Source organism: Varroa destructor, unplaced genomic scaffold, assembly GCF_002443255.2.
Source record: "Varroa destructor unplaced genomic scaffold, Vdes_3.0 BEIS01000001.1, whole genome shotgun sequence".
NCBI lineage: Eukaryota > Metazoa > Arthropoda > Arachnida > Mesostigmata > Varroidae > Varroa > Varroa destructor.
In genome coordinates, this window is record NW_019211454.1 from 24,502,543 (window position 1) to 24,522,578 (window position 20,036).

The following is a 20,036-nucleotide window of genomic DNA, read 5'->3' on the forward strand; positions in this document are numbered from 1 at the left end:
TTCTTCTATCCTTAATATCAGTTGCCACGTCCACGGTGATCAACAGTAAGTACGGCGGTAGCCAACCGCCGTTTCTTACCTCCAGTGACTTATAAGTGTCCCCAGGTGACCAGGATCACCGGTAGTAGTAACCCGTCTGATACTATCCCTCCCCTCACCGTCACTATCAGGACAACAACAGCAGCAACGGCAATGACAGTGGTAGAAAAGAAAGTAGCAGGCATTGCTCTGCAGGCCAGAGTGAGACGCGTCTCTTTGTCTGTCGTAAAATTCCCAGCCAGCTGGAATTAGCTCTGATCCCACAGAGAGCTCAGTCAACCAAACATGAACAGCTGAGCTTAGATCGGCTGCTCTCCGTAACTGGCCGCTGTCCATCATTTTTTGGCAGTCTAATCAGGTCGGCGCTACGCGGTAATCAGGAACGCAAGGACCAGGAATGGAGGAGGGAACGTAGGGACGCTACTTTCGTGTACGCTTCTTCAAATTTGACCCATGTGGATGCCACATATGATAAACTATTAAACAACGGTAACGACTGCGATGATCAGGAACATGGCGATGAAGCCGCTAACTTCTAAAAACACACGTTTTGACGTGTGTACCCGCATACATTAGTGTTAAATGGCTGCACGAGCGCTCGAAGTATTGGAACAATTCAAGTAATACTCTCTATTGAAACTAAAATTACGAAACCGGTCACGGCAACAGGAACGATAGACGAGGTTTTCAAGTACCGAAGGTTAGAGTGATTATACGTGAAAGCATTTGCTCGTTTAACTAATTGAACTGTGCTAAGTAACTTCCATTCGTGATATCTAAGGTACTTGGCATGACTAGGTACTATGAATATATGCGTATTTACTACTAATTTTACGCAAATGAGGCGAAATGTCCTAAGCTTGGCAATCGTGTGTGAAAATGAGTAGCAATAACATACCGCCATTGGCCAACACTCCTATGATGTCGCCCTTTCACCGTTGTCGTCCTTCGTATCATGGGCGTCCATGCTATAATCCTGAGTTCGGCTGTGGGTGCTTCTGCTAATAAGTATAAAGAGCGGGCGATAATTCAGCAACCGTTCCTCCAACGAGTCGGAACGAAGATCAGCCACAGCAAAAGCAACAGTAGCGTCCTGTGCTTCCGAAAGTCACTGACGCTGGCTGATTCTAAGGGATGAGGAGGTCATATGGTGCCACTTACACGACGCTCGAGCATATGGGGTAAGATATATGTGAAGCCCCCAAACCGTTCACCCCCTGTACTTTAGTCTTTTATCCATTTCTCACGAAGTTCACTTGCAGTAGTACTACGGGAAGGTCGTGCAGGAGAGGTATATAACTGCTTCTAAAGCTAAGCGTCGTGTGCCATTGCTCGTATCGTATGGAGAAAGGCGAGGCGGACCTGGCAGCCACCTGCTCTTTGGCAAAGACGTATAGAATTTGATTGTAGTACAGTTAAGTGCACAACATCGAGGTCCAACTGGTCCGGTGCGATTGTGATTTTATGTGACTTTCGTAAGTATGTGTCCATAGTTTGATCCTACTGCCCATTCCGATAGCAGGTGTCGTTGGGAAATGAAAAAGAGTGCAGATGCGGGCTAAACCAAGCTGCCCGCCAACCTACAGTCATTGCTACTTCTGGAAATAGCCCGGTCCGCTGCGTAGGTCACTGAAGTTGTAGGTGAATACAATCGTGCTTGGGGTAAGGCGTCCGTTTCGCACCTTCTACTCCATTCAGCCAGAACTGTTCTAGGTGGAGAAAGATGGCTGAGCACCCTGCGAGTCGTTTACGGTCGTGGCTAACTGGTCGACCCTGCGTGACGTGCCTCGCTGCCGAACTCCAATCCGCGTAATTGCGGCTGCTGCGGCGGCCGCCGCCGTCAGCCTCGCTATAACTTCTGGTAGAGGCAGTTGGCTACAGTCGTGCCGTTATCTCATTAAGAGTATATTTTCGCTTTCGGTTCTCTCATGTTTCTTTAGCCAATGACTCCTGAGTCGTAGGGAAGAGCGGTAGGGAAAGATTGCCCTTCCGCCGTCGCAGCTGCCGGCTGTGTAGGGAAATACATAGAGCGGAAGCAAACATTAAGAGCTAATATAGGTATTGCATTCGCTGCGCAGTGCGCAGTGATAAGTGACGTTAGCTGGCCTGAGAGAAAGAGAGAGAATTTTCTGATTGCAATCAGGTATAGTGGCGGCGTCGCTGTCTTCGGAGATACTGTTGAAGGCCACTGAAAATGCAATGATGACCTGATGTGCGACGATTTCCATCAAGAAGTCAATCATCGCTTTCACAAAATGACCTTCGCTTCATCGTGCATGCATAGGAGTAATCCGAGGATGTTGCGGCATTCATCGGTTAGACTCGAGTAAAATATATCGCCCATCTTTGCATAATAGATACTTAGACGTTTATAGTCGTACGACCAGCTACGTATCGAGCGAGGAAACGAAGTTCACATGCATGCATTTGCATGTGCGTCTAGATTGTACCTGTATACAGATATATGAATAGATACTACTGCCAGAAAGACATCATGGCCGTATATGAAAGAATATATCTACTATCCTAGCGTGCAGCAGATTTTTGCCCACAGCTATCGGTTATCGCGTAGCGTAAAGCTCATCTTATGTATCTCAGTATGTTATTATTTACCAGACAGGTCAGCAACTCTTGTAAAGGCTATAATCCAAATGGATGTACTATGATTCTCTTATTGCTCACTTTTCGAGCGTATGTAGTAGCCATTATTTCCCTGTCCCATATCCAATCAGAACTGTGCTATAGGACTTGTACATTTGCACACAGGCGTATCCGCGCGAACATGCTACATGTGTGCTTGCCTAATATGACAAACTGCTACCTAACCACAATGAAATGCGAAGAGACTAACTTACGCTCATATCTATAGAGAAAGTTCGGCTAATAGAAAAGTGTCAATGGCCATCTAATAGTTTTTGTAACGAACCTAGATAGTACTGATCTAAACTACACAGATACACACCATCAAAAATTACATCATATTACTCAAGGTCCACTGACTGGGTCCGACTCAAAATGATCCTTTATGAAATTTTGACTGTAATAAACCTAGTTCATCAATAATAGTAATAGCAATAATAACAATCTTCCTATATCGGTGCAGATAAGGCAGATTTAGAAGTGTCTTGCCGGTCTATTTATCCGATATAGCTTAACCGACAAAAATGAAAGATGTACTGCATGAAGAATTATAACTTACTCTATTTACAACGAAAACAGTATACCTAAGTTCGTTTGCTAGATAATGGGATTTTAGGAAAGCCCATGGTTTATAGATTTTATATTTTATCGTCCCACTGAAGTAGGAGTATATGCGCTAACTATATCTAAAAACAGCTGTAACGATACCTGTGATTTCCTAAAAACTTTGAAGTGGAAGCAACGTGCCTGGGAACATTGTTCTCTGAATTCTCGTAAATACTGAAAATGTCCTTATAGACCCTTGTGTAAACTGAGCGCCGTTGTAACCCCTCTGAATTTGTGAATTATCGACATGGTCAACCTGTCATAGATCTTTCCCAGCTATACGCTAACATGAGTTTTTAGAAAAAAAACGGGTATCCGTTTTCTTTATCTACTCATTTTTCCGGGTATGAACTATTATTTTCCGAGAATCATCGATTTTTCGCGTATGCTTGGGTTGTTAAGGAGCTTAATATTTACATGAAGTGCCGGATGTACGCAACGCAAGAGAATTTCTAAAGTTGCATAGAAACGTAGGCCAGTGACCTAACGGAACAACTTAAACAATGTAATCAGTTTACAGACATAGGATAGTTGGGTCAACAAGCCAAGCAGGCTTGTATTTGCTTGGATTAGATTGGGAAGGGCACAGGATAACTTTGGATAGCACTTAAAGCGTATGTTTAGTGGAAAAAATGAATGAATAAGTTGGGCATATATAGCTATCGGTGGACAGATGTTGCATAGAAGCAGCGCTGATCGTTACCACGCAGCTCAAACAGCAACAGCCACTTGATCCTGATATCATTATATATATACCTGAAGGGTTGTAAGTTGAACCTCTTCGCGTTCAAAATCAAAAGTGAATAGGTCAATTCATAGTCAGTGAGTTAACAGTAGCATTCACAATGGTTGCGTTTGCCCCACATACGGGAAATATATACGTCGATAATTGTACGTGCCCTATTTACATGTTTACGAGCTGTGCATCAGCAAACATGGCAGACGAGTATGTACCTAATCTAAGGATAAGACAAACTATATAAAACGTAGTAAGTCAATCGAAATGCGTCAGGCAAATGCAGACAGTCGGATCCGACACAAGTAGTGTCTGTACAATTGGCAATTTATAAAACAGGCCATCGTTCCTGGGTTGCACCGTTTCTGATGGTACACAGTACGGTCTAAGGTACAGAGTGTAGCGGTAAGGCCAACCTCAGCACGTGTAAACGCGTGAGGAGCAGAGGTAGATTCAGCTCGGTTAGAGTTTCATTTCTAGCAGAAAAAAAGCCCGTTGAATGTTTTTTTTCAATGTACATTTTTATCTTCCGGGTGGGGTGTACTCGTATGGTGCCGAGCTACAGGACTGGAAAACAGCAGGATGACTGTGTGACCTACCAAATAAGGTGTTGCTATATATATATATATTATTGTCTACACGAAATGATCGTATGTGCAGAAAAATTACGTCGGAGAAACTGCCGATTCCCTAACACAACCACAACTAAACGGACATGCTTAACCATACAAGTTTTCTTCAATTTTGTTTTTCCATTCATTTTTTCTATCCTTTTTTGTGCTACTAATTTTCTCCACCCGATAAGGACCCTGTTTACTTATTGCTATTATTTAACTTTTTGGTGAGATAGCCGGGTCTAACGCATGGAGCCTTGTGTATTAATTTTTGTTTGTGTAGCGTTGCAACATCGATTCACTTTAAGTCTTAATTCTACTGAAAAGTTCCTAGCAGGCTGTAGTTTGGTCCAAGATCGTGTTCAATATTTTATCCGTTGCCCGAGTGTCTGGATGTCAAAGTGTATTTCAATATTTTAACGTGTATACTACACTTATATGTAGATAAGGATGCTATTGAAATTAATATGAGCGGAGACTTGTGTCCGAGGCTTTTAGAACCGCATGTCTTCTTTGTTATAAAACGCAATATAGTATATCCTGGGTATACGAATCTATGCAGTTTCAACTTCCACACTCACCCCTTCCGATCTTACTTGAATTATTTATTTCATCCAATAGACACTTTGTCAAATATTACAGGACTTGGCTTTCAATTCTGTGTTTTCGTTTATGCGATTAGTTTTACCTGGATCCTTCTCTAGAAAATACCATATTTTCTTTCACTTTTGCCCTCTTGTTCTTCCGTTATCAAATGTTTCAGTCTGCAACCCCAGGCTCTTTGGTAAATAAAATTATTCTAGTCAATCTGCTTCGATCCGCTCACCCCGGCACGCGTTCGTCATCGTCGTAGTATCAATTCAGAAATTGGAACAAGCTGGTAACCATAACGCTCTTGTTATCCGCGTGTCGTCTGCGTGAGCTTTCGTTTCGTTGGTCGCCCTTGTTCCTATGATTCCGCTTATCTGGTTGCTGGTGACTCCATTAGTTCTGTCTTCACTTCTTCTGTCTTCAGCTTTTTACGACAATGATTTCCCAATTGTCATTTGCCAAGTGCAGCTTCGAGGCTGTAGACAGGGAAACTGCGTTCGTTGCATCGCTGCGAGGAAGACGTTTTTCGTATCCCCGTCTGTCTTTGCCTCACTTCTTTTATTGTTAGTGTGACCAGTTGCCCTCTAACCGTCTTCTGCAGCGGTGGCCTCAACTACATGTCAACCTGGCAATGCGAAATTTGATTTGCTAGTCTCGAATGCGTAGTTGGCGCGCCTTCCTACTTTTGACCCTACAGTCCAACCTTCTCTCTCATCTGAAACGCCCTTTCTCGGCGCCACCGATCGACCACGCAGAAATTTCTTGATTTTTCGTTGACAATGTCTCTTGCAGTTTGACAAAAAAAAAATCGAGAAAAATCAGTTGACGATCATTTTACACTTCGAAGACAGGCCATAACTCTGTGTTTTGCTTTTTCTATCATCCTTAAATCTACGTACCCTGGTCGGCCTTTTGTGCCCACTTTTTCTTCCATTGGCGCCCGGTAAACGTGTCTCGTTTAGCTTGCAAAAACCCATTCCTTACTATTGATGTTCCGTTACTGTGCAATAGAGAACATCAAAAGTTACATCGTCAAATCAAAAACGACAAATAAACTAATATTTCAACTTCGTGTTTAATTTACTTAAACATTATTTTTCACCGTACATGACAAGAACTGTTTATAGTTACTACGTTTGTGTATCATTATATCGCAAGTCTGACATAAAACCTACGGACACTTCTCGTACACTTATCCCAACCGGAGCCGATCAAAATAATCGATGTCTAAAAAAATATTTATTTTATTTTAGTTATTTTTTAAATCTTCTGATAAAACGTAGATTTTTCAATGACATTTGGATATCAGGTCCGACAGAGGTGTAATAATGTTTACGTCTGTGGACTTCTAAACATAATTTGACAAATTGACAGTTAAGGGCAGGCTTAGCGTGGAAAGTGTGTAACGTCCTGTATGGATACAACTTCACCTCAGTATCATGAAATTTAGATTACGATGTGTCAATATGTTCATGGATTCGCAAGACGGTTTGCTTGAAGCTTGTGCTTTAGCCCAGTACTGTTCTGGAAATTGTGCTATAGCCAATGGAGTTTTAAGGTTTTCATATGTATGAAACCGAAACAAGCATTCGGGAAGGTAGGCAAGGTGTTCCCATCTGTGGCACAATACTTTCGCCAATAGGTTGGCTACCTCATACATATGTAAATATATCAGTTTGAGTCTACCTAATTGTCTGCCATATGTCTCCTTGTGAACATCCTTTTTTAAGAATATTAATGGCTTTCAAAAACGAATATCCAGTAGTCCTGTGGGATTGCATGTAATGGGCCTTGAATTTGCATCTTCAGAGAACCTCTGCTAGAGGCGAAGATAGATAGTTCAACAAAAACATATGTCATTAGAAATTTCGCACGCATTTATAATAGTTATACAGAACATAAACCAACTAATACTGCCTTACTTCATAATCATACGTTGGTTTCTTGGTCCTTCGATCTAAGAAGATACATGTATGCCATTTTTTCGAGCGTTTTGTAAAAAAATGAACCAACCTTATGGCCTAAGCAATTTAGCCACCCACCATGCAACAAAGCCCATTAAATTACTACTAAGCGAGCATTGTTACAGCTATTGAAACGCCCAACGACGTAGGACGTGGCAAAAGCGCGTATTTCCTTAGTTTTTTTCCTATATAAACATCGTGCATCCGAGTATGCCATCAGCTTTCTTGTTATACACAAAGATCTTCTCCACAAATCGTATACTTCGTTTTGCATAATGATAAGATGCTCAGCCGGTTTATTGTGGCACGCTTGTTGCGGTCAATACTTGCACAGTCCTCATTGGTTAATAACCGTCAGTCTGTTATCTAATATTTCCGTTTTGGTTCATGGCTACACAAACCATATAAAGTGCCTCATATCTTAAAATCTGTGTACTTTGACGCGCACCCCCGTACATTCGACTCCAGCTGGAATTATGGTGAGCAATATTGGGATATTCAAGCCTATTTATGATGTGGACACTCTGCTGTTGCTACATATACCTACTACAGCGTGTTCATACATATAGAGTGATGAAACACACATGTGCCACAAACCATTGAGTGGGTATGCAAACCAATGAGACTAATCTGCAGTTGGTGTGCCAGTGCGCTCTCGTCCTTGCATGCCGTTCGAAGGTACCAGAAAAGGTTAAGGCTGCCATGTTCCTATGCTAACGAGAAAAGCGGCAGTCGAGCGCTGCTGATTCTTGCTTGATGCTCCTGCACATGCTCAAGCGGGAGCGTTAGTCGGCCTTTCCTCTTCTCGCTGCTTCTTGGCCATCCGTACTAGTCGCATCCTGTAACCTAAGGCAGCCGCGTCTCAGTCACGTGCTGATTCGAAAAATGATGCCGGCATCGTGGCTCTTCGGATGCTGAAATACGATGACCTTATGCATCGCTTGAGTGACGAGAATGCCCGAGAAGCGGATACGACTGAGCTGTTAGGGACAGTTAGACCAGCTAGGCTTCTGCTTTAAGTATCCACTTGAGAGCAATCCGCTGCGCCTGAGACCGGATTCACTGCGCGTGATCGGGATTGAGGCTCACGGGCTAAGCTTTAAATATAAGGGATGCCAAGGCAGATAGGGGGAGGGCTGGAGGAACAAGGAGCATTCTCGCGCGTCTAATGTTATATAGCACGAGTAACAGCAGCTTGACGAGGTGTTGCGACTCATACTAAGCTTCGAAATGGCGGAACTCCATGGGCTCGAATGTGGTTGTAATACAATGCTTCCGACTACAGCTACAGCCAACATCTCAAGCGACCACGATTGCTTCCACCGCTGCTCTACAAGAACGCCCAAATTTCGGATGGCAGCTGTTGTGGTGATTGTCGAGGGCAATCACCGGGTGGCGATTATAGTTCGGTGATATTTTTCGATATAATGTCACCCTTCTGCGCTAGCCGCTCCCTATTCTCATTAAACACTTCAAGATGACCCGAGATTGTGGTTCGTGAAGCGTTCGCGCGCTTTTGCTAATTTAGGCATTCGTCACGCATATGTTCTGGAACGAACGAGATTCAACGGGACAGTAGCGCCTGGCTTCTATGACTATGTACTATCGGTGTAACGAGATGTTAAGTTTGAGAACGATTTTTAGGGGTACTTTCAGTGGCGTGGATGAGGTTGACAAGAATCTCTTCTTCCCATCTGTGTTCAGCATAAGGTAACCCTCTATTGTTAGCGATTGAAAGCAGTGGCATGGCCGTTACAGGCAATGTCTGCCTGTGACGCTGTAAGCCCTGCAACGATTGCAGGATCCAATTTTTACGCTGTGATATTATATACATACATGTAATTTCTCTTAATTCAATGTCGTGAAAGACCTAATGAGGACCATCTTATCGTAACAAATGGCCTGTTGCATATAACATGACAATAACTCAGTCTCGGCATGACCGACTTTGCATCCATGACAGACTTGAACGTTGACGTTACGTACAGGATTGCCTTTTATACCACACGCATGAATGGCGTTTTCCCACACACTTCAGATCTCTTTTGCATGTATTTGTACTTATACCTGGCAAAACGCAGCTATTTGAGTTCTTATATCTACTGATGTCCAGTAAAAGAGCAGTGTGTTACAAATATCGCGTAAGTTCTGCCGTAGACGATCGCTGGCACATGCACGTCACTATGCATTTAAACAGCGCGTGGATACAGGTACAGTGTGAAGTTCAACGGGAAACCCATCACCAGTGGACCTGTAATCTATTACTGAAGTGTATATCTAGCCATTTTACAAAGAAAAAATAGGCTAGTTCACGGGGAAAAGCAAATCTACATATCTGATCATTGCACCTCTAAATGATGATGACGGACTATGCCGTCATTTAAGCATTATTAATTAATTACACTTGTTGTTTTCGAGATAGCAATAAATTCCACGAAAACCCACTCAGCATGCGTGAAAGTCCTTCTGCTAGTAGGCAAGATAAGGACCATCTCCTGCTTGAACAGGATGTGACGGCAGTAAATAGAAACTACCACTTATATATATATCTTTTCTCAAAGTACTGCAGTAGTGAAGTTCTGGTTCGATACGGCTAAAGTGGCAGTGAGCGCGACACCTCAAATTTTGCCAATGGCGACGTAGATAAATTCAGATGCATCTAATGACATACATACATACACTATATGTATACAATAAAACAAACCGCAGGTTCATTACCCATCTAGGCAAAAAAGAAGTCAACAACTTTTCGCGTTTCAGTAAAGATGTATGTACGTATAGCCACGAATGTTTGCTCTGTTCGATACGTTTCAGCTAACAAGGTCTGCCGTGCATTACATTATTATGATCATTATTATGATTGACTTTTGCTGGGCGAATAGCGCTGGCATACATCTCTTGTTCAAATAAGTGAGGTTTAAAAATGTCGTTAGCTATGACTCTGCCTCTGCGGTAGGCCACAGCGAGATATTGAATGTGGTAGTAGAAAGTAGCCTCAAAGATGGCTATTTCGTCATAGTCTAGATCTTGTTGACTGCAGTAAGAGACGGCTGAGTTTTGTACGTGGCATATTGCATCTGACAGTGAAGTTAGGGGACGGTGTCCCAAAGAGAGGCTGACGGTCGGCTGTGACAGCTGATATGTGCAACAAGAGGCTGGTAGCTGTCATGTTTGTAGACCGCGGTGAAGGCACTCGCAACAGATGCATTGCACTGACGATGGCTGTCGAAGTCTTCAGTCACTATCGTCGTCAACATCATCATCAATGTCATGAGTTAAAGAGCGCAAAAGCTTGACTTGATGTCGCCAGGGCTGACTAACCGCATAGCTCGCAGCCTTAGGGGAGCTTGCGATAGAAGGTCAGCACTACTACTACGGGCGATAAAGGACTCGGATCCTTCATTACATAGAATGGCGCGAGAACGAACAAACACCAATGACTGCGATTGTCTACATTGTATTACAATGATGGGGTTGTGCCAACAATAGTGTTTGACGTAGGGAGCTCCAGACCATACAGAGCCGTTATTTCTGATATCGCTTTTTACTGCCTATGTTCCCTTTGAAGCGCGCTCCTCGTTTTATTGCTGGAAAGCGGTCAAGTGCCAACGAGCCCACCGATCTTACTTATTGACAGGTGTCGTCACAACAAAGCCGGATTGAAAAGACACAGGAAGAAACGAGCGAGAAATAGAGTAAACGATGATGCATCGACACCCGCGACTGTGAGCAGGGTAGATCCTGTTTTTCTTTCTAGCTGTATGTCAGTCAATCGCCTCTCGAGTTGAGGGCTCTGCAGGAAAAGGTACATACATATAAGCTACAGAGATATATAGTAGATCGAACGAAAGGTAATCAATGAAGGGAGGTGGACGTGTTGTTATACTTGTAATTACAGACATGGCCCATAGAGTCCTCTTTCTCTGTGCGGCCATTGTATCTGTTCCTAGGCAATACCATCGTCGATACAATTCTAACTGAAATAACAACAAGCGTAGACTCATCGTATACGACAATTGGTTTGCCCGCTCAAATGGTTTCTATCCTTATCCCACCTGCACTTTTGGATGCTGTCTCTATTCTTTCGCTCCGCCTAGTTTGCTTCGTTCCTTTTACTTCTTGCGCTTTTGTTTTGGGCGCCCATTTACCGATCGAGGAACGAGGGGCGCTAAGATCGATTGCGATCGAAAAAGCATAAAAGGGCAGATAAGAATATGTAAACTAGAACACGACTTCGGAAACGACGACGAATAATGGCGAAACCGACCCAGCCTCGAAGTCGGCCTCGAAGTCGATCCGTCGTCTACTGTCTCAGTTTCATAGATAGTGGCCGCTCGAAGTAGCTGGAGCGTTGCGTCGGACCGTACTGTCAGCAAGGCTCGATAGCGATGCGCCGCAATGCTTTCGTAGCGCTTTTCTAAGGCAGCCTCGTTTTTAAGATTTGTAGCAATAGGCGACGGGTTTTGTGGAGATTTCAAGGACAGGACAGAAGAATCTCAGCAGATCCAGTACGCTAATGAAGGATTGTGAGTTGAATGTAAGGAACGCAGAAGAAAAAGAGAAAGATTATCAATGGAAGACATGACAAAGATGACCGATTGAAACTTACTCCAGCAATAACAGCCATGACCGGAGCCGACTCGTATTCTTCCTTTGTTCCTGCAAGATGACGTCGCCGTTGTCTCTATATGCCAACAGTGAAAATGCTATCCACCAAACTCACCTCATTTTAAAGCTTCTATCTAACGCCAACGGATGTTTGTAGCATATATTCATTCTATAAGCAGAAGAACAATGGATTTATTTCGGGCAGCTCGGAGCATGTCGACGTGACGTCTTTACGCCTTGTCAACAGGTTGCCATCGAAAAACTGCTTGTAGTCTGCTTGATACATAAGAGGTATGTGCGTACTACGTAAATTATAAAGCTGGCAACGTTCTCTTCGTAATAGATATATCCTCAGATCTAACATTAGGATCATATGGACCTGCCCACGCTTTTCATTATCTTAGTTGCATAATTCACGGAAGTTATAGATTCCACAAGCTGAAACCCTTATAATCCTATGATGACAATTGGTGGTTTGAAAATTTAGCTATTCGAGTTCGTATATATTGACTGTCGCGTATTTGACGCGAAACAGCAAATGGGCAAAATGTGTAATTCAGAGGGGGTTCGGCTCATGAACCAGTAACAGGACTGTCGCACAGCCAAAACTGCCTTATCCTGAAAATGATCTTGCATCGTTCTGGACATTAGTCAATGTATAAGTTTCTGCTGTATTAATGATCAGTGCGTTTTATAAATTGAAGTTCTCAGTCGATGCTATTTGTTCGATCTAATGGGTATCAGTGCTTTCGCCCTAGAGTCTTGCAGACTGAATTAAAGTTCGTACCCGCTCTCTGAAAATGGCTATCAATATCTTTATTTTAGGAAACTCGCAGATGGGGGGCGGTACATATTCAATTAAATGACACGGATTTGACTATTTGCAGCTTCTGTTTTGGTTAGAAGATCATCGTTAGCAGAAAACGTCAAACTGACAAGAGACGCTACAGACCAGACGGCGTAATAACCTTCGCAGCAACGACACATTGTTACAAACGCTATTATGGTAAACGGTTGGAATTACAAGCAAAACGGCACCGTTGGATGTCTGAGATGGATATTGGAGAGAACGCGCGTGCTACCCAATACAAATAACACTACGATACTATGACGTTATTCCAGCACAGGCCGTAGTACCTACGCAAAGTCGTTATTGAAGCTAGGATGAATAATATAGGGCACGTGACTTTTATCTGGTTCTTGTTCGTGATCTCGTCTCGACTATTCCGGTGAAGACTAAATTACGTTTCTTGCAGTTAGGGTCGTTAGGTATCTTGCACTTGCAGATGTACAAAATAATAGTGTAAAACATTAAAATGCAGTGGCCAAAAAACAAACCTAAGGCGCGAAAAAAAACACTAAGCTCACTGTTTTGAAGAAAGTAGGCTTGTTGAAATCTAGGCGACAAAAAATTTAAGTTGAAACCGTAGCGTGCGGTCAGTAGCTTAGTGGCCATTCATGTGCAGATGACGGCTATTGGAACGCGTTTCTGATCGTGCCGTATTACTGTCACGCTATGAAGGCAGCCAATGATAATTTACAGACGCTTAATGTATCATAAATAGCCCACAGGCGGCGCTGGGGTCTTTGTTGTCTTCAGCTGTTCTTATCATTCGCCGAACACAGTTTAGTCCTCAAAAATTCAATGACTAACACGTCGTGATATATGTGTCAGGGCTGGTTACCAACTCTCTACGACTGTTGACTATAGATTAGACTGAACTAATACTGACTGCCGAATCACAAGCGACCATCAATCTAGGAACGCGCTATGCGTTCTTTTTTGTCTAGTATTGGCGTTGCCAAAAACCCACCGTGAAAGAGCTATCCAAGCGTGAATGCCACGTCTCAGCGGGGTTGCCGCATACGGCGCCAATGTCAATTTTACTTAGCTCATTGCAATGAAGTTTACATAAACTCTTTACTGAATTCGCAGCGCGTTTGTGACTGTCTCCACATCTCTTTATGCTGCAAATTCTAGCGCTAGCCCCGACTTTTAGCAAGTGATATCATGGTTAAAACTCAACCCGAAGGCAATACCTGCTGATTTGATAAGTGAAAATACTTATATTATATCTCAGCTTAATTGAACAACAAGATCGGTATAGGTTTTAGACGATAGGCATAGACCCCTATTGAAATTGTTGTATCGATGTTGTCTATTATTATATATATTATTTTGCACCAATTATGGGATGTATCTAGTCATGAGTTAACTGTCTCAGTTAAACAAATTCTATGAGAGGAAGGCTGATCTTCGGCCTACCGTCCTGAAGTAGGCTCTTCTGAGGAATATAACTAATAGAACTAGTAAAATATTAATAAAAATCTTCAATAGCACATTATCTTAAGATTACAACTTGTTCTCGCATATTATTTACATAAAGTTGTATAAGGGTGTTTAGATACGAGCAATGCATCTAGTGAATCAATAGTTTATTCTGAATATCCTCTGTGGGATACTAACTTTTTGCATACAAGAAAAATCGTTTTCCTGGATAAAAATGCGTTGATGTCAGAGTGAACTCTTAAGACGGACATATCGCACCGATATTAAGTTTGTGCTTATTCGTAAGGGGAGAGGCATAGGTTTCCGACCCACCGTAAAGGAAAATATGGGTGACTGATTTTCCGTTCGTAATATATTGCAGTTCAAACATGTGTGCTACATGGCTCGATACGCTTCTTAGAGATACTAATAAATATCTGGAGTCGTTTAAAACTTAACGGTGCGAATACTCCCGTATGTGTGTGTGTATATGAACGGCTTTAATCAGCCTCAAACTAGTAAGAAAAAGTCTCCTATAAGGGTTCTTTTTTTAATATTTTTTTTTAAGAACTTTCGCACATAAATTTGTAATAGTTGATCAAATCAAGGATATGAAACAATATTTTGATTGGGAATCAACTTTTTTTTCTATGATGATTGCGGTATGAATGGGTTACACTGATCCTTTGTTCGGGGTCCATTCCGACGAAGTCCGCCTTCTTCTGCTATTCCCTTTCATGTTCGCCGTCTTTTCCCCCACCTGGACAGCACTGTATGCTGTGATTGCGGAGTGATGATAACTTTAGTTGCCTTCGCAAAAAACCCTTGACCAAGAATGGATACTTCACAAGCGTGTAGATGTATGTATATCTATCTATAAGCTCCATGCAGGCCACAATCAATCATGTCGGTCTGAAGCCGGCCATCTAACCATTTTAGGCTGCTGGTGCTATACCTTCTGTTGGTACCACTGCTACGAGAAAGCATATCGATGAACCTTTCTCGATCGGAAAGGGACGCAGACCACGCACGTATCGTTGGATGGTGAGTGGAGATGAACATATCAATCAACGACAGCTCTTCGAGGAGAAGCAGTGGAGGAAGAAGACAGAAAAGGTGGCGAACGAATGGAGAGGAAGGACGTTCTTCTTCGACAAAATAGGGGCCTCTTCCTGTACGTGTAGATGTGTGCGTGCATCACAGCCGTAGCCATCGAGTCTGACGGATCCGACAGCCGAGCTTCTCAGCCGTAAAAACGTGTCCCAACGGCCACAACACGGATCGGCGGCTACGTTGTGGTGGGCGACATGGTTCTGCCCCAAAAATGCCTCCATGGGAACCCTTCCTTCGAATGTCCGTCTTGCTTTTACTTGAGCAAGAACGGCCAAGAAGGCCAGAACCATTCGCGACCACGTAAGGTAGAAATCGGTTGGTTGGCTTCTAGTGTTTGAAAGGGACGAAGTGTTGGCGGTGGTCTCATAGGTCAAATAGAGTTTAACACGGACCGATGAAGGCAAGGTGGTAGAACTCGAAAGCCCTGGGCAGTCTTCCTGGTGGCTATTTCTGTCATGAACATTTTACGCCTTTCCTCAGTTAGTTTTCACTTTTGTTTGCCTTATAGCCTTTTGACCAACTAAAGAACTACTGTACAGAAATGATTCGATTCTTCTAAATTCTGCCGTCGTATTATCTTTCTCTGCAATCATTTTGCTACGTTACCATCGTAGCAAAAAAGGCACCATCCCTTCTAACTTCTCAATGGCCCCTACTAGGGAACATTTTTTACCGCTGAATTCATCTACTATTTTCTTTTTACTTCCATATTCAACTAATGTACGACAAACTTGTGAAAAATGCCAGGCTCGAACTAGGCGTCTGTACCAAGCAGCTCTTCAGTGTGCGAAAGCTGCTCTCTTCTATTTGATTCTACTGTTCTGTCATGTGGACAAAAAGGAAGAGCTGAAAAAGTCAGCGAACTTTAGAACTTGCCTGTGCTGCTTGTTGGGCCCGCGCGCATTTTATTACGATAGCACTGCTTAGCCGTGTACGTACCTATAGGAGAGTGGTGTCGGCAGTCAAGTCTTCGCAACGAGCAGAGCCGGCCAGTAAACATCGCCTTTGGCCAGCGACTTGCCATCTCCTTAGCCAACCTGAACCGTTCGTGTGTCTGCCAGTTATTTTATTTCGAACCCGTCGTTCCCTCCTCTTTCCAAGCTCAATGTCTCTCGCTTATTTGCGATTTCTTGCCTGGTGCCCGTATTACACTCTCCTATAAGCTTTTCCACTTCTTCCTGATAGCATGTGTGCCTGAAAGTGTGAAACATAGTGCAGAACCTCATAGGGCGAAGAGAGCACAAGCCTACAAACCCTCTCGAACTTTCCATACTACAGCCTTTTCTGCTTAGCGGCCTCTCCAATTCCCTGATCGCTAGCGTCTAAACGTAAGTGAAGGCGAACCCAACTGACCGTCCGACATGGTTCAATTTCAAACTAACTCAAGCTGGCTGCGAGCCCGATCCGGCGGCCTTTCCATAGCCTCTGCCCTGTCCTTTCTTGACACCGCCTGAAATCCACGTTATTTAATTGCAACTTACTCAATTTTCTGGTCGTAGGATTCTTGTTCAGGTGAGGTGAGAGATTCGAATAACAGGCTCAGTACAGTGTGCTCGGTGCGACTAGCTCAAAGGCGAAGAATATTTGACAGCAGACATAGCAAGGCGCGTACGCTCACAGCGCCCAAGCCATGATTCCTTTCTGCTCGACCCCTCATTCTCCTGGATAGATATCTGGAGGAATGTGGTTCTTACAACGTTTAGGCGCGCCTGTCCATTTTGTGTCTGCAGAATGTCAAACCCTCTGTACAACCAAAGGAGGCTCAACCGCCTTTCAAATATTGCTTAGCGACGGACCTCACTTTCCTTAAAAGCATATAATACGGGACCAGTGGTTCTCTACATTTCTCGACCACACTGTTTTTCATTCTTTCAATCCGTCTATACTCCTTAGCGTTCGCAAGCTAACTCACTCTGTCTCCTGTTATCTTCGCTCGCTGATGTTCGTGGCACAAGCAGATTTTCGCCTTGCTACTGGCATGTGCCAACTAAGCCTTCTTACGCTGTTGCGTGCATAAAATTGCACATATATACATATGTATATATATATATATATATATATATATATATACGCGCTCTACATAATAAAAGGCCTAGCTGACATAAAAAAAGAATAAGGAATCAGTTAAAGCATTGCGGGAGTTACGATTCGGTCCGATGATCCGGATCCTTGCGGAGTACACATATTTTTGCAGTTTTTCTTATACTTCACCGACAAAGTCTCAATTCCTTGCTAACCTCGTTCACCGTAGGCTGACTCATCAGGCACATTATCTCTGTGCTTTTTGACCACCGCGTAAACAGGTAAACATGGAACAAATCTACGCTTTCTTCTACCATAGCGTATGCATCCATAAAGCTTTCGCATACGATGACGGCCAATGAAGCTGATGGTTCGCGTTCTAGCCAAATCAAGGTAAAGCACGCGGCCGATGTCTTTTCCTTAGGGTGTTCGACCAGGATTATCTAGAGTAATCTATAGTAACGAATAAATCAAACCGGTATGATTGTAGTAGCAGCTGCGTAGTAGACTGGCCTTGTCATCATTTCGGCCTCGTCATCCTGTCGGCGTTTACCGGAACAGTCAAGGGAGCTTACTTGCAGCACCTAGTGTAGTGCAGTGCGTATGTAGACGAAAAGATAGCGGGTGGTAAGATTTACCCGAAGCGCAACGTAAGAATCGAACCGTGTCAGCTATAACATTCCCACTCAGAAGGAGCCTGCAGGCTCTACTTATAGACGTTTCTATACCTGTCAAAAACCGTTAGCGAGTATAGAGCAGGCGAATCAATGATTTTAATCTGTGTGTGAGCCTGATCGCGTATAGCTTCGGGTCAGCATGAGCGAATATATCTGCATGCATGTATGTGCTCGTAAGTAAGTGGATAGTGTTCGTGTATCGAACAGTGTATGAGTAAGCTTTAACGGCTTTGCAACGTATAAAAACGACGAGTATGTAATTATACAAGTTCAAGTATCGCCACATACAACCACCCTTTAGTATTGCCCCCTTGGCTGTTCGCCCACGCCTGTTATGCCCATACAGTGTTTCCTGTTCTATTTCTTTCGCACTCTCTCTATTTCAGCCTCTCACTTGCTGTCGTTAGATGCTTTTCGCATTTGCCTAGTCACTCGTCAATCCGAGATTACGGGCATCATTGCACGTGCCGCGCTCTTCTTGGTCGACGTAGGGTAACGCGCACATGATCACCATAATAATAGTTGCATGAGAGCAATAGAAGGCTCATGGCCGAGGTCGAGGGACGAAAGCAATAGAATTTTTCAAAGATTTCATACTCTCCAGCTGTCCCACACCCTTCTTACCTTCGTACTCAGTTTTCATGGCCCACCCAAACGATGTAGAGGAGCTATTCGGTACGAATCGCAGAAGGAAGTGCATATCTTTTCAAGTTTGCGCGAAAAAGTTCGTCAAAACTAAATAAATTGACTATTTTATACGGTTAGACCATAATGATTTTTTGTTTCTAACACAATAAGAACCTATCCTATGCTTAGTTATATATTAGATTTCAAAAAATATAAACTACTTCTAGTCTTGTTAGCTTTCACATTCATTATAGACCGTATTGATAACACCAGGTATCTTCATCCTCAGTAACTATATAGTCGCTTCCTGTCTCACAACGACACGCATATCCTCCATTTGCATTACGTTTTCTTATCTATTCATGCTGTTCGGTGCACGGTACACTGACGTACGTTCAGTGGTAAGTGTTTCTCTATATGTACATAGTGAAATCTGTTAGAGTGATTGTCCAACAATAAAAGAAGGCGAGAGCGAAGCATCATTTTGTCACTCTATGGGTGATCATAACGGACATTTGATGTCAATAAATATAGATCATCTTAGGCCTAGTTGGGTACTAGCTACACGATTAGATACGTCACGTTTGTAATAATGTTCACGTAATAACGCATTACCAATTCACCAACTCATCGAGTAATGTACTTTGTAACGAGGAATATAAAACAAGGACGAATTCAAGCGCTATTTGGCCTGACCCAATAATCTGTCGTATTTAGCCCAGCTAGCCTATCTTTATCGTCCCGTAAGAACCGATATTACATACAATAACTAGAGAAATCCGCATGTTTAGGGACATATGGTGACCAAAGACGTCACCTCCAGAGAGCTACTATTTACTCCGAGGGTAAAACCTTGTGAACCTATTATAGCTATATCGTCAAGATCACACCCTAGGCCGATGACTGCTGTCAGCCAATACTCACGATAAACACTGTTTACTTTTACGTGTTCATCGGCAAATTGGTTTATCATTTTTCTCGTCTTAGATGATAAGACCGTTCTAGAAGTCTTCAGTTGCCTACTCATGGATCTTACAGAATGTTTATCGCCCATTTCTACAACCGCTTGGCTTCGTTATTCCGTGCCTGCTCTAATTCCTCACTTTAAGTCCTGAGCACGATTCGAGGCATGGATCAACGATTATTGTGCTGCAACCCTTATACAAACAACAACAAGTTATACGTGTGTAGAAAAGGAAGAAATCATCCCACACATCTACGCATATTGATGCTCGAAATAAAATACCAAATCATCTAGTAATCGCAAGCCTTCAGTTGCTTCTACTAAGTAACGATGAGAAAAATTATATTGCTTCGGTGACACTGCTGCTTGCGGAGATTCAAACAGAAATGGGGATCGGGTCATAATGCAGTGTTATAGCACCACGCCCCGTACGAGTCATCATTCATCATCAGGGCGATCGCTCATGGGTTTTCATTATTTTATGAACCGCCTATTCTGAATACACCCAGGCGCGAATATCGAATTATTCCTGCAGGCTGGAATAGAAGCGGACCATTAGAAACCAT

At 43.1% G+C, this 20,036-nt stretch overlaps 1 protein-coding gene across 2 annotated transcripts in view; it reads right to left on the reverse strand.

Annotated features, from left to right (window-relative positions):
- The window catches only part of LOC111255360 (glutamate receptor-like), a 107,858-nt gene that overhangs the window by 45,262 nt on the left and 42,560 nt on the right, over positions 1-20,036 (reverse strand). Inside the window, exon 1 of one of the 2 annotated variants that reach the window (XM_086978200.1) lies at positions 938-1,866. The exons of the other annotated variant lie outside the window; for it this stretch is intronic. The gene's annotated coding sequence lies outside the window, so the exon portion shown is untranslated. Of the gene's footprint in view, positions 1-937; positions 1,867-20,036 lie in introns of those variants that run through there. 2 annotated transcript variants of the gene reach the window in all.